The sequence below is a fragment of the Copidosoma floridanum genome, unplaced genomic scaffold, assembly GCF_036245765.1.
Source record: "Copidosoma floridanum isolate Cflo_tuat_1 unplaced genomic scaffold, Cflo_Japanese_pri ptg000001l, whole genome shotgun sequence".
Lineage (NCBI taxonomy): Eukaryota > Metazoa > Arthropoda > Insecta > Hymenoptera > Encyrtidae > Copidosoma > Copidosoma floridanum.
Window position 1 is genome coordinate 4,126,740 of NW_028321878.1, and position 14,091 is coordinate 4,140,830.

Genomic DNA, 14,091 nt, shown 5'->3' on the forward strand with positions numbered 1-14,091 from the left:
TTTATCAGAGGGAAAACGGTGCCGATAGCTGCGTGACATTCCGCGCCACGTGACCGCAGAATCGCCGGGAATGTTAATGGCTATACGATCGCGTATACGCGTGTGAAGTGTGTGTGTGTGTGTATATGTATATAATATGTGTACACGAGCGGTGTGTTCCTTTTTTTTCCCTCCTGAGTGGGTTTTTCTGTTGTGACAGTGAGCCGGAGAGAGACAGAGAGCTTGGCTAATGGGAGGGAAAACTAATTGTATATACAGCCGGTGATTATTGGAAACGTCGTAAATTTACGAGGATAAGGAATCGGGAAAATCCGAGCGCACGTATACATACATCTCGAATGAAGCAGTGCGAGATTTTTCCCACATCCACAGGACGCCGTGTGCCTTGTATATACAACAGCGGAGAAACAGGGGAAAGCTCTTCCCATCCTCGACGACTCGGATCGGCGTAGACCCCCTTGTAGCCCGCGGTGCCGAGCCCGCGCGTTTGAAAAACGGGTTTTCGGAAAAGCAAAGACAAAGGAAACACTCTGTGCTCGGGTGGGTCAAAAGAGACCGTCGCTACTCCACACGTATGTACGTTGTTTGGGGCGAAAAATACCAGGAGAGCCTTGGAGCGAAGGAGAGAGGGCATTTACCCATGGAGGTGTGTAAAGCCGAGGAGAGCGGGGCTATAGGAATTTTCGCGGCTCTACTCCCTCTATCGCAGGCAATTTCAATTGGAATTCGGACCCTCGGAATATTTCGATGATTCGTGCCTCGGACCCGAAAACTTACGCGGGAATCGTAAAACGCGCCGTTTATTGAACATAGGCGTTTACTTGTAACGCTACTGATTCCCCGAAAATTCCTCCGTGCCTACTCGTCCTTTTCTTCTTTTCCTTCCCCGCATCTTTGATACTCTTTGTGGCGTCACGAATGGATTATACAGCTCTCTAATCCTCCCTACGTTTAACGAAGCGAACCTTATTTCGAGGTTTATATGGCACGTAATTCCATTTTGGCCCTATTAGTTTTAATGTAATTTATCGACTTTTGCACAATGTTTAACGATGATTTTTCTTCTTCTTTTGTTACAGGTGAGTTGAACTTGTGTGTGTGTTTTTTTTCCTTTCGCACAATACGCAACGGTACCTACACGTGAGGGAACGAGAGTCAAAGATAGCAGGTAATTTGTACCACTTTTTATAGCTGCCAATCTCATTTGTTTTTAAGAAACTTACCTATTGCTCGACCTGCGAGCACATCGGCGATGTTACAGCTTTTTTTCAATCATCTCTCGCTCGTTTTGCGTTATTAATAGCGCAACTTTAAAAAAAGGCACTCTGGCACGTAGCTTGATATTTTAAAACGAGCTGAAGAAAAAGAAGCAAGGAATAATCTAAAAATAAGATTCCTCCGAAGTTTCCGTCATCCCGTTGGCCGTGGATAAGTACCCGCACACACATATATATTACATCTACTTTCCGAAAGAACAGTTTTTCAATTTTTCATCACACTCGAAGCATGTACAACGGCGCTCTACCGAGCAGCGCTTCAAATCTCATTAGAATTGGTAATACTTAGTAGTATTCAAGAGAAGCACGCGCGCGAGCACGTTTTATATACATATTCGTGTATATATAAATATACGTACATTTATTATTTCGATCGTGTATATACGCGCGCGAGACGAAAGTTTGAAAAGAGGGAAGAGAAGTCATTTCGAGCGAGTGCCGCCACCGCTGTTGTATGCTGCGCGAGAGTATACATGATATGCTTGTGACTGTCAAAACTTCCTCTCGAAACCCGGTAACAAAGTAAACATTCTCATTTTAAAATAAATAGGTACAAGTGTCAGCTTTCGACTCCATGAAGTAGCAATCAATCGTCTCATGGTTGAAATGTATTATTATTATTATCATCATCATCATGATTTTGGGGTACTGTACGAGGAATTTGTGTGATTGGCACACGTCTTTGAGCTGATGTCACGGTATTCGATGAAAAACAGATGCGTTTTTACGAGTTCGGAGGAAGAAAAACCACTTCTCAGGATCTTTGGCGCTTTGATACGATTTTCATGTCGCAATGATCGCATACATATACCTTTACTGTGCTCATTTTTAACATTTCTTTTTAGCATTTATTGCTACAATGGTTTCACTGCAACCACAGTCTTACCTGTACATAAATATATACTCGAGTGCTGTTTTATTGGTCATTGTCCTCATCTTCGCGACTCCCTTGCTTTGCAATATTTACGAGATGTTTAATGTCATGTTTAGGTGTGTACATCAACGTCCTTGTAATCAACGATGCTATTGCACTGATCGTTAAATCGAGCCACACCATGTGCAAGAGGTGCAGTACAGCAACACCTTGTTTTCAGTCCATCCGTAAATATCTTTGAAAAAAAATCACCGCGATAAATCGCGAAATTGTTTTCTCAGAATAAGTATATTGCACTTACGAATTTGACGTCTCTCTCTCTCTCGCTGTGACACAATCCCGCGATTTATGCCGCATATTATACACTTGTTCGCTCCTCCGGTCGGCCTATACGTACGTATACGTATGCGTATTATAAAAATGAAAAATTGTCGGAATTTATTGTCGCCGGGAACATTTATTAAGCTTAACCCACTTGCGAGACCTTTTATTTTCCTGCACCTCGCGAGCGTTGCATTCTTTTCAATATTTGCGTCATTTCACGCGTCGTTTCGATGAATTATCGTTACAATGAATCCGTACAGAGTGTATACCGTGCAATATACAAACAACGGCAAACTCTCGTGTTTCGCACTGAAAAAAAAAAAAAAAATTCCTCTAAACCCCTCGACTGAGTCGACAAACAAACGTAACAATAATAATTTGCCGTCCACCTTTAGCATCCGCGCAACGTCAAATAAGCCGTGAAATTTGTCGACAGCGAATATTCCGTTCCCGGCAATAAATACCATCAGTATCGATTTAATTTACAACAAGCGTTCCGTAATAGCTCCCCACCGATAAAAAAAAAAAGCTCCCCCCGCCCCGCGAGTGTACCGCGTGTGCCGTGCACGACAATGCATAATGCATATCCGTCGAATGAGAGAGAGAGAGCGGCACGACAAACGCCGAGAGTCCTCCCGTAATTTTCTCGCATCGGCCTTTCCTCTACCGCTGCACGCTCCCACAGACAGAGAGAGAAAAACAGAAGGTAAAAAAAAAAAAAAAAAAAAAAAAGACAATTACAGCAGCGGTGTATATAGGTATGGGCTACGGAGCACGAAAGTCAGTCTCTTGCAGATAATAGTAATATAAGCATGGAGCATTGTTGGCTGATACATACACGAGACAAACGTCGGAAATGCCCATGAATGAGCTAATCGATTTTCCTGGTCGGGAGGAGCCTTCATATGTATAAAGGCCCGATCAGTCTCGGGCGTAACTTATTAGCCGCGACATCACTGCATCGGATACATTATGTGGTGGTGTACGTTCACGTGGATGGATAAACGCTCGTTGCCAATGTATATATGTATAGTTACATCGAAGACGGGCCCATTATGCACCGCCTCTCTCGTGGCTACTTGAATATATTTTCCATTGCAAATACTCTACGCCCCTTTCTCTCTCCCGCTTGTATGAAGTCATCGGCTGTGCCGATGTCGTCGTAGTTTCTCTGTGGCAATTTGTTTTTTTTTGTTTTTTTTTGTTTTTCATGTCTAGTTTTAATCATACATTACTTTACAACACAACACATTGGCTCTCTTGGGCACTGCACGTTATTATTAGATCACGTAAACGCGCATATATCCCGTAATGTTATAACCGATGACCATCACGATGGAAGATGATGAGGGTATAGTATACGTGTGTACGTGCGCGCGCTTCCACTGAAATTGAATTGATATGGCTTCCGATGGATATGTATACGGGCTATATCCCGACCCCTTTCCATCCCGTGATCCTTGCACTTGTGCCCGACCAATGCTACGTACATATATATGTACCCACATCCTATCGGCGATTATGTGCCTCTTGGGTGGTTCGACCTGCCATTTGTGTCCGCCCGAAAAACGCCGCGCGCTCCCTTTGGCTTCCTCGTTTTTACGATTATGGCCGGTAATTGCGCACCATCCCTCCTTCGTTCCCGATTCGCGCGACGTCTCTCGTCCGTACAGCAGGTATATATATATATACATGTACATGTAGAGGTAAGACGAAAAGTTTGGGGAGCCATCTTTTTACGCGAGATATCTTTTTTTTTTTTTTTTTTGGGAAGGGTTAGCCACAGCATCGACTACATACACACACATCGAGTTTTTCCGTGAAACTTGGCCGTCGGAATGCGAGGAATTCCTATCGGAACGAACGGATTATTTAATGAGTTTTCTCTTTTTCGACCCGAGCGATAAAACTGTTCGCCAGTGATTATCGTTGGCTCTCCGTAATGTACGTATATGTATACGTCTTATTCGGGTAACCGAGTCGAGTTGACATATATTACATTGGGTATATAATATACCCATGGATATTACATTACGTTCTCCTTGATGCTTGTTAACGATATTACCGCCCGAAACAAAGAGAAAACCGTAACGCACAGGTTACACACTTTGGTCGAGCATGTATACTTACCTATACTTGTAGTTTTTTTGATCTATTGTGCTACGAAGAAAAAAAAAAAAAAAATTGTAGGAAAAGGAAAAGCTCTGATTCACCTTGGCTCGGTTTCAATGATCAATACACATACTCAGCATCACCGACGTGTCTCAGGGATACATACTTATGTGCGTAGGCTCTCCTGGAAACAAGAAAGGATGAAAAAAAAAGAGCGTGTCCCACACGAAACGGAAGTCCGCGTGACCGTGTATACAAATATCCATTAGATATTGCGCTCGATGTACGAGTACTTAGTATAAATAACATATTCTCATTTAATACTTGCGAATACGCGCGACGCAAGCCACGAAGGGTCCACAAGCGGCCTTGACGATTGACTCCGTCTCTCCTCGGGCGAACGAAATTCCTTGGCTGCTCACAAATGCCGACCTGTCGTCGACGACGACTCGTCTTTCTGGCTCGTTCGGATACATAATACCCGCGCGATTCACCAACGACGAGGCCGAGCATCATGAATCATCATCACACACACGCTTTGCCCTCGTCTATACAGTGTATTTATTCCATTTGGGCATTTACTGTGTATAATGGCTGAGTGGCGCTTCAATGAACGTGTCACATCATAATACCTACACTCCACGTGAGCGCATCGTACAAATGAGACCTTTTTTTCTTTCCGTGTACAAGTACTTTTATATGTATATATATATATATTTGTATAAATTCTTCTCTGAATGCTGCTACTGCGCTCTTTGAAACTCGTCAGCGTATAGCTCGACTTATCCGTCTCTTGATGAACCCAATGAAATTTTAATTCAATAAAAGCGCTTCTATGTCTACGTATAGGACAACACTCTACTCGCACAATTGCCGATTCGATTGGGTTACTTTGACCGCGCGTGTCTCGGAGATTCTTTACAAATTTTAATTAATTTTGATTTACGATCGAGTTGCCACATCCGAGGCCTTAAAAATGCACATACTCGTATAGCTTGGTCACATGCATGCAGGTAGCTTTGGTGGTGGGGATGAAAAAGAAAAAAGGAAAAAAAGCATCATTTTTCGTAATCATGAATTTCGTCCACTCGGATGTATTTAAGTACATTGCGAGCAAGCAAAATACAGTGCGGAGTGTTAAGCCGCGCGGTGCATAATCTCGCCAATTTATTCAATCAAGTCTTTATTCATGCAAAGATTGCGGGCTCTCCTCGGACGCGTGTGTGTGTATGTGTGCGCTCGCGCTTATACACACGTACATACGTTTTGTCTCATTTCGCTTTTATTATCGGCGAGAGAGAGAGAGAGAGAGAAGGAGAAAAGCGAGTTAACGGGACACGCGTGCCAGGTTGTGATTATCATTTTCGTGTGGGCTCATAAATAATGGCTTATTTTATCAATGGCGCGAAACTTGTATCTCCCCGCGCGTGCGTTGCACCCAAATTGGCTGCCAACTACTCGTGGCGTAACAACGAGAAAGTCCAGGGATCATCGAACGCGTGCGTCATACATTTTTTTTTTTCTTTGCCCCTCGTTCCTCTTCCTTTTCACCAATAAGTATACCACGTACATGCACACATGCGAAATAAGTAGGGAAGAGCGGGGGACGTTTACTAAATACGTCGTAATAAAGTGCATTTTCTCACGAGCGTAGAAGCTTTCAGCCACTTGATAAATACACCATATTCCGACGTCATAAATTAAAGTGCGCCTATATAACTGTGGTTTGATGCTGCTGCCGTTGGCTCTACGTGTATAATATATACACTGTGCTTTGCATGCCAAATCCGCGTGTATAAACTCTTTACCTCTTCCTCCGTATATGCATATCTCATCCTCCTCCCCCCCCCCACTCCCAGTTGTTTGTTTTTTTGCTGTTCCGCGGATACTTATTCTTTTCATTATGCCGTTTTCTTCCTTCTCTCGAGAGCTTTTCCGAGCCAAACCGAAGGAAACGTGAATACAGTGCAGCGCACACGTATTATATATACACAACGAGTGGAGCACTGCAGGGAATTTCCGCGCTCCGTTGCTTATTTAGCGCTCCGAGTATTTGACGTTCGGAAAAATTAGGGCAAGTCGATTTTTTCTCCGTTTGAGCTCGCTCTCTTTTTCCCTCTATCTCTCCTTTTTCATAGCATGTACGTACAGTGCATTGTTTCGTTCGACAACAGAGAGGAAAGGAGAGGAGCTACATTCCTTTTTTTTTTTTTTTTTTTTTTTTTTTTTTTTTTTTTTTCTATCGAGCTTGGCCTACATTTGAAGGAAAAATTTTTCCGTATTTCCATGCATGCGGTGCAAACGAGGGGAAAAAAATCGTGTATACTGCAACAGTCTTTTATTATTTATTCACGAAAGCGCGCGGTATTTGGTATCTCTATATTCGGCCGGATATAAGTGACGATTGCGCAACGCTGATGAATAAACACGCACGCACTGTAATTCTAGATTTTTTTTTTTTACTCATTCTTAATTTTTTCGCTCGTGCTTTTGCAAAGAGAATATTACCAGCGCTATTTGGCCGACGCTGCGGTCACAGTGCCGTCACGATGCTATCTGGGTTGCTGGCCAGCATTTCACGATATTATCGACAATTCACGAGCTTATCGACAATAGGCATAATTGATTTTATTGCAATATATACTCGATAACGAGCTCGGCAAGTCACGGTACCGTCGTCTGCTCACTTAGTCTCCTTATCTGTCTTACTAATACTACTCAGTGGCTGTATGTTTTCTCTAAGCCAATAAAAAATTACTACTACTACTATCTGTCTTACTCCCTACCCGAACCTATACTTACTGCTCTACAGCTCTGCTGTGGCAGTACAGTAACAACTATCGAGCAGAGCACACGTTTTCAGTAATTTTGTTAATTGAATGGCTCTGGCGCAGTGAGGAAACATGGAGAAAAATTTCATCCACTGTGACGTGGACGAAATAGAATTTAAAGGTGAGAATTCTTCGATATTAATAATCAATTCTAAATCTTTTGTTGTACGTAAAATGGGATGTACAATTTTTTTTTTTTTTCAGTTTATTGGCCAAAGTAATGAAATTTCTCAAGAGTATTCCGACTACAGACATCCTTTTTTCAATATTGAACTTTCGTTACTTCTTAAGAATGTATTTGTCCATTTCGGTAGTTCTGGTAGCACCTCTTTCTTTCATTATTTTTAACCATGTGTCGACGTATATCTGAGGTTAAGTTACGCTATAACTTGAAACTAATGCAAAGCACGACCTCGATTCGTTTAGTGTCGCAACTGTATATTAACTATGCCTAAACAGCAATTTTTCATAAAGGCGTTCTATAATCTTTTTTAACGAAATTTTACATCATTTGGCTATGGGTGTCTCGAAGTTAATTTTTTTTTTTCTTTAACTTTGACATATTCGAAATTGATTGGCAGTTTCTTAATGCTATTGGATTGGACACTTGAATACTAGAAGACATTTTCGACTTTTTTTCTGGTGAACATAAATCTATGATCTCCACTGGTCGAAAAAGACTTTTTTTTTGGTGAGTAGTCCAGTTCCATGAACTGTTTTCCCGGACTTTCAGGAGAGTCCGAGTTCTCCTAAGCCTTGGGAAAATTGCCCACGCTAGCAACTCTAATTCGTGAGAAATACTTTGCTTTTTTCTCTATTAATGTGACAGAATCTGAAATTTCAAGACAATGATTATATTTCAATTTAATTTGTGAGATTAGAAGGTGTGTTTAAAATTTTAACTTAATAAATACTCCCTGGTGACGTGGGCCTATCTTCAAGGTCTATACAATCAGTTTCTCTTTTATTTTTATCATTCACATGTGCTGTGTTTTAAGAGACAGCAATATTTCTTAAACTTACAGCTTCAATTTCTGTAAATTGATCGTTAGTTTCTGGTAGATTATTTAATTTATCTTCATTTATTTGCTGTGATAAGAAAAACTTAGCAATGTTTGATCCATCACTTAACTTTATCTACCAACCTGATTGAACTAATTGAATCTGAATTAGATTTATCATCTTTATCATTTGTATTTTTTTCTTGGCAGTTTGAATTTTGTAACTGTATATTCATGTGAAAAACATCAATTTTTTGGTGATTACTTTGTTTAACATAAAAAATTGTCAAACTTATCAGGCACCAGGTATCTTTTTATTTGCCAATATAGAATTTTTCGCGATGAAAATATCACCAACTATCAAGTAAGCTATTACTGTTGCAACTTCCGTTATCAGTATAGTTAAGTGTATCATTAATCGATATTTTAAATATTATATTCTAATGAAAAATCTTCAGTATTTATCGAATATATGCAGGTTTCTTTCAATTTTATGATGTTTATAGAATTGGAATTTTCCAAAGCATTTTGACATTTTGGATAATCATCACTTTAGTCACTTTTTATTTTTTCACGATCCTATTGTTTATTGATATCGTTTTTCTCTATCTTTTTAGCTCGAACTTCATCTTCACGGCTGTTATTTTCTTTATTGTATTTATGTACATCGGTTTCTTCTTCATCACTACTTAGGAACCGTTGTCGTTTACTTACTCATGATGATTCATTTTTCTTAGTTGGATTTTCTTTATTACTGTAATCAGAGTAATATGTAACCCTCATTTGTTTTTTAAACTCTTCGGGACTTAAACTCTTCTGTGTATCCTCATATTTTTTAAATACTTTATTTAAACGTTCCTCAGATACTATCTTGTTGGTCCGAAAATTTTTTCAAGATTATGATCTTTAGTTGCTAGGTCGACATAATTACTACATTATTTTGTCGTCAATAATAGATTTTAAATATTCATGGGACTCCTGTATTCGACATTTTGAGTCGGCGATCACGTGATCTGATTTACTGGAATATTGTTTGGTTGGAAAACATCCGATTTCTCAATCATTAACGCAAGTTGGAATTCTTCAGTTAAAGACTCGATAACAATATAATTTTCCAAGTTTAATGCTTCATAACTAACTAACTAACTCACAAAAGTGAAAATTTCGAAAATATCTGAATAGATATACCTAATCTTATCGATACACGTTGTTTTAGAAATTTCACGATATGTTATCTACCTTAAGTTTATCATTAATGACTTATTGTACTTGGAATTACATCATGCTGTAAATTAATTTTATTTATTCACTTTTTTGTACAATTCATGAAATTCTAAACATTTGTAAAATGAAAATTTTTGTACATTCGTCAAAGAAATTTTTACAAGGGAAATTAATATTTGTTTTCCTCAAGATTGTGTGAGATTTAAAAAAAAATGAAAGATACAATAAATAAAAAATTTTTACAATTATTTTGTTTGTTTCTCATTATCAAAAATTTAAGCCAAAAATGTTATTCCTTCAACTCTCTTTTTTAAAAAGTACCCAAATAATTATACAGTTGCATTTAGCTATTTTTTTCTCTAGGCCATTTTTTACCAAAGTAAAAAGTTTTTCTTTATGCATACTAACAATGCAAAAAATGGTTAGTACGATAAAGTGATTTAAATTTTCAAATGGCAGCAACAATTTGCACCAATTTCAAGGTTATAAGTACATAAAAATATTAATTATCACCCTCGACGAAATATTGTTGTTGTCTGTTCTATTTCGTGTAGCTACTTGTAGGCTACAGCTAGAGAAGGTATGGCTGTTTTAGCTACCTGGCTGGTACGCAATGAGAGGTATACGAGCATGACACGTGAGGCGGACGCCGCCCCGTGTGCAAAACAAAAAAAATATGCTCCAGATATCTACTTGTGGTGAACGATGATAGATATATCACTCTAACCCTTTACCCCGAGTACTTCAACCCCATAACCCTGTGCCTATACTCTATGCAATTTAACCGTCATCAGCTAAGGCGGGCAGTTATTTCAGTCAAATAACCACATCTAAACAGCAGTTGTTCCAGCAGTGCCTCGCAAGTAGGTATAGATATCTCCCGGTAATTCGAGCTTTTTGTTTTGCTCGACTTTCTACTCGAGGATAACACACACACACACACACACATCTAGGCGTAAAGCTTGGTATATGTATAATATACACTTTAGCTCGTTGGCAGATACAAGCCCTCCCGGGATACATGCTCGTGGATATAGATGCTCGCTCGAGGGCGTCGCTGAATATTTCACGCTTCAATCCGTCTCCTTGGCGCGTTGCATTTTTCATTCGCTCGTTTAATGTTTATCTCCTTTTTTTTTTTTTTTTTCCTTCGATGGTGGAAAAAATTTCGCAATCAATAATAAACGAGCCTCATTGATATTCGCGGAAAAATCACGGAGAAAATTATCCACTTGGCGCCGAATCCCTTCTTTTTTCTGTACATAATATTACGTGCATGTACTCCGTCGTTGCCGCGCCCGCCCCTCTGAGTATATACAATGATAATAACAACCAATACCCGATTGCCGATGCTGTTGCGAAATTTCACACGCGGCCTTTTATTATAACGATCGTTGGTTCATGTACGTGCTCGTACATACACCGTAAAATATTTAACGCGCTCGAAAGCCCATTTGCATCAATGATTTCGCTCTTTCACACCATAGAGCTGCCTTTGATTGTATATCTCAGGCGCCACAAGCCTCTGCTGATTTTGTCATTATTATTATTTTTCAACTTTTATCTCGCGCAGTAGCTGACACCACGAGAGAAACATTGTTGCTGTTGATAGCTCATTCTTTGCTCCAAAGCTCCGTTATATTAATTTAAAAAAACTAGATTACGTGTAGTACTCCAAGTGTGTATACACTCGAAACTGGTTTAGCCGCTAATGGCACGAGTTTACCGGGAGATTTTTCTCTCGCGTATTTCTGATTTTTTAAGTACACGTCCATCCTCGAGTATGAAAAAAAAAAAGGGAATCTCCCAAGTGTACGGATCCATCCGAGAATTTTCCAAAAGTCCTCGAGAGACTCTACCCTTTTCCGAAGCAAAAAAAGCTCCACCGAAGCGCGCAAATATCGTAAAAATCTCGAAAAATTCAAACACACCGTCGCCGTTGCCTGAAAAGCGCAATGAGACGGAAGGAATGACGAGGTGGAGCGCGAAACGAAAAATATTCAAACACAGGCAGTACATAAGGGATGAGGGTGGGCGGCGGATCGAAGCTCGCCCGGAATCCTACACACACACACACACAGACAACCGTGTGGCACAGCCGGCAGCGCGCAAAGTGTACGTATAGAGGAAACGTGCCGGGAGGCTATATTTGTTTTTGAAATACGTCGAAATTCCCCGAGTCTTCCCCCTCGCCTCCTCTCTTAGGCGCGTACTTACACGCACCGCGGATACGTACCCCCTACCCCCCCTGGTTGTATTTGTATATAAAGAAGGTGGAGGGCTGACGCATTGCGAAACGGCATTCCCGAAGACGACGACGTGCAGTACAGAGGAGGATCCTCCGGAATCCGAATCACGGACTCACACTGCTGCTGGTAGTTGTCGAGCCCCCCCCCCCCTCCACCATGGGCCTCTCTATATCGCCTAGTTGCTCTTCGATTTTCTTCCTCCACCGCTGTCTTCTTTTTCCCCCTGTTGTCTCTTCCCGAGACTCTTTTGCATACACCGATACCGAGCGGGGGTGGTGCAGAATACCACTGCCATGCGCTTGCGTTGTTATTGTGTGCTGGCTGTGTATATTGCCTTTAACATGTACACGTACTTTATACACTCCCCGAACGAACTCGAGTCCCTTTTTTTTATCTGCTCCTCCTTATTTTCCTTTGGTATATATGAAAAATAGCCTCTCTCTGGTTTATCAATGTACGCGAATAAATGTTGTTCCACGACGGGCTGCTGAAAATTGCGAAGTATATACAATTAGAGCCGGATGACAAAGAAGAAAGTGTATATGTATATACCTTCGACGAGCGTAGCGGCTCATAAATATGGACGGGCGCGAGGAGGGTGGTCCGCGAAACGGCACACGGCCGACCTATTAGAATCTTGGCAGAATCTCATGCACCTCCTCCTCTCGCGCGAGCACCTTTGTCGGGTGCGAAAAGTGCAGTAGGAGTAGTAGGTATGGGGCGCGCCTAATTAAAAGTCGGCTAGTATTATAAGCAGCGGTGGCGCAGCGCGTGCTGGGAGCTTTCGATGTGTTTGGCCGCCAGAGTTCTGGGCTGATTGCTTGTTTGGCCGTGTACGAGTACAAAAAGAGAAATTCCTTTGTCGTCGCGCTCCATTCGCACGGATGAGAGCAAACTTTTGTGCTGGAAATTGTACCCTTTTTTTTTTTCAGCCGTACAATGCGTTGTTGTCGGGGCGATAAACATCCTCCGGAGACACGACGGTATAAAATGTATATAAGGGCTTTTTCAACGACACATTTAATTTAGAATCTCGCAAAAGAGCTCCCAACTGCATCCCAACATTTCATTACAATAATCGTGTATGTACGGACACGTGCACGCATTTGCGCTCGCGGCGAAAAAATATTATAATCGCGTAATGCGCTCCCCGACGCGGAACAGACTCTTGCTACAAAGGAGGAAGTGTAAGTGGAAATAAAAAAAGAATTTGCATCAAAAAGTACTTAAAATTAGCGGTTGTTGCGTCGCCCCGGGTATTAGGGTAACACACAATGAGGGCACACTCCCCGAACCGTAAACATTTTAATTTGCAAAACCGACGTGCAGCCGAGGTTCGAGGTGATGCAGAAAAAACTGGCAAAGCTTTTGCTTCTGTGGGTTTTCGTTAGTCTGCTCGTCCGCGGGGACTTGCGTAATTCACGCGGGGCCTCGTTTTCTGCGCTCCTATAGCCGCCAATCAGTTGTTTAACAACCCAATCCGAATAGTCCGACGATTAAGTTTACACTGTCGTACATCTATACATTTCACGTCGAAGGTTTTGCGAAAATTGGCAGACTCTATTTTTATAACTATATACATGCGATAAGTGCTGTCGTTGGAACCATTGTGATATGCAACAGCGAAGTAATGACGAGCGATTCCTTGTTTGGAGGAACGAAACAAAAAAAAAAAAAAAAAAGGCCGAAGCACTCGGGCGGGTACTTACCTAAAAAAAGTGTACGCTTTGGAAACTAGAGCAACTTATCCGACAACGGCAGCACATATACATACAGGCCTTACACGGCTTGTACGTGAAGATGGAAAAAAAAAAAAAAAAATTTCAGAAGCCCATGCAGGCGTGAGCACGGAGGATCGGTCGGGGCTGGCGTAGCTCGCTGCTCGCGCGTGCACGAAGTCGGTAGGAAATAAAAAAAAAAAAAAAAAAGAGGAAAAAAGAAAAACAAGGGGAACAAAAAAAAAACAAGAAAACCCGCCAACAAGATCCTCCCCCTCGCAAAACCAGGACACACCACGTACACACGTATATATACCTACCCTTACAACAAAACACGCGACTCGAAATTCCTGCAAGCAACATCAGCAGCACTACACTGCAAAAGTTTGCGCGCATTCCCTGCAGCGACTAAAAAGTAGTCCCTCGCCGTGCGAACAAAAGGGAGAGACGTACCTATACCTACTGATCCTTATACACATAC

General features: G+C 41.2%; 1 protein-coding gene across 1 annotated transcript in view; it reads left to right on the top strand.

Moving 5' to 3' along the window:
- The first annotated feature begins 1,135 nt into the window (after positions 1-1,135).
- PlexA (plexin A) overlaps positions 1,136-14,091 on the top strand; it is a 200,817-nt gene continuing 187,861 nt past the window's right edge. The window contains exon 1 of the mRNA XM_089591491.1: positions 1,136-1,168. The gene's annotated coding sequence lies outside the window, so the exon portion shown is untranslated. The remainder of the gene's footprint in view (positions 1,169-14,091) is intronic.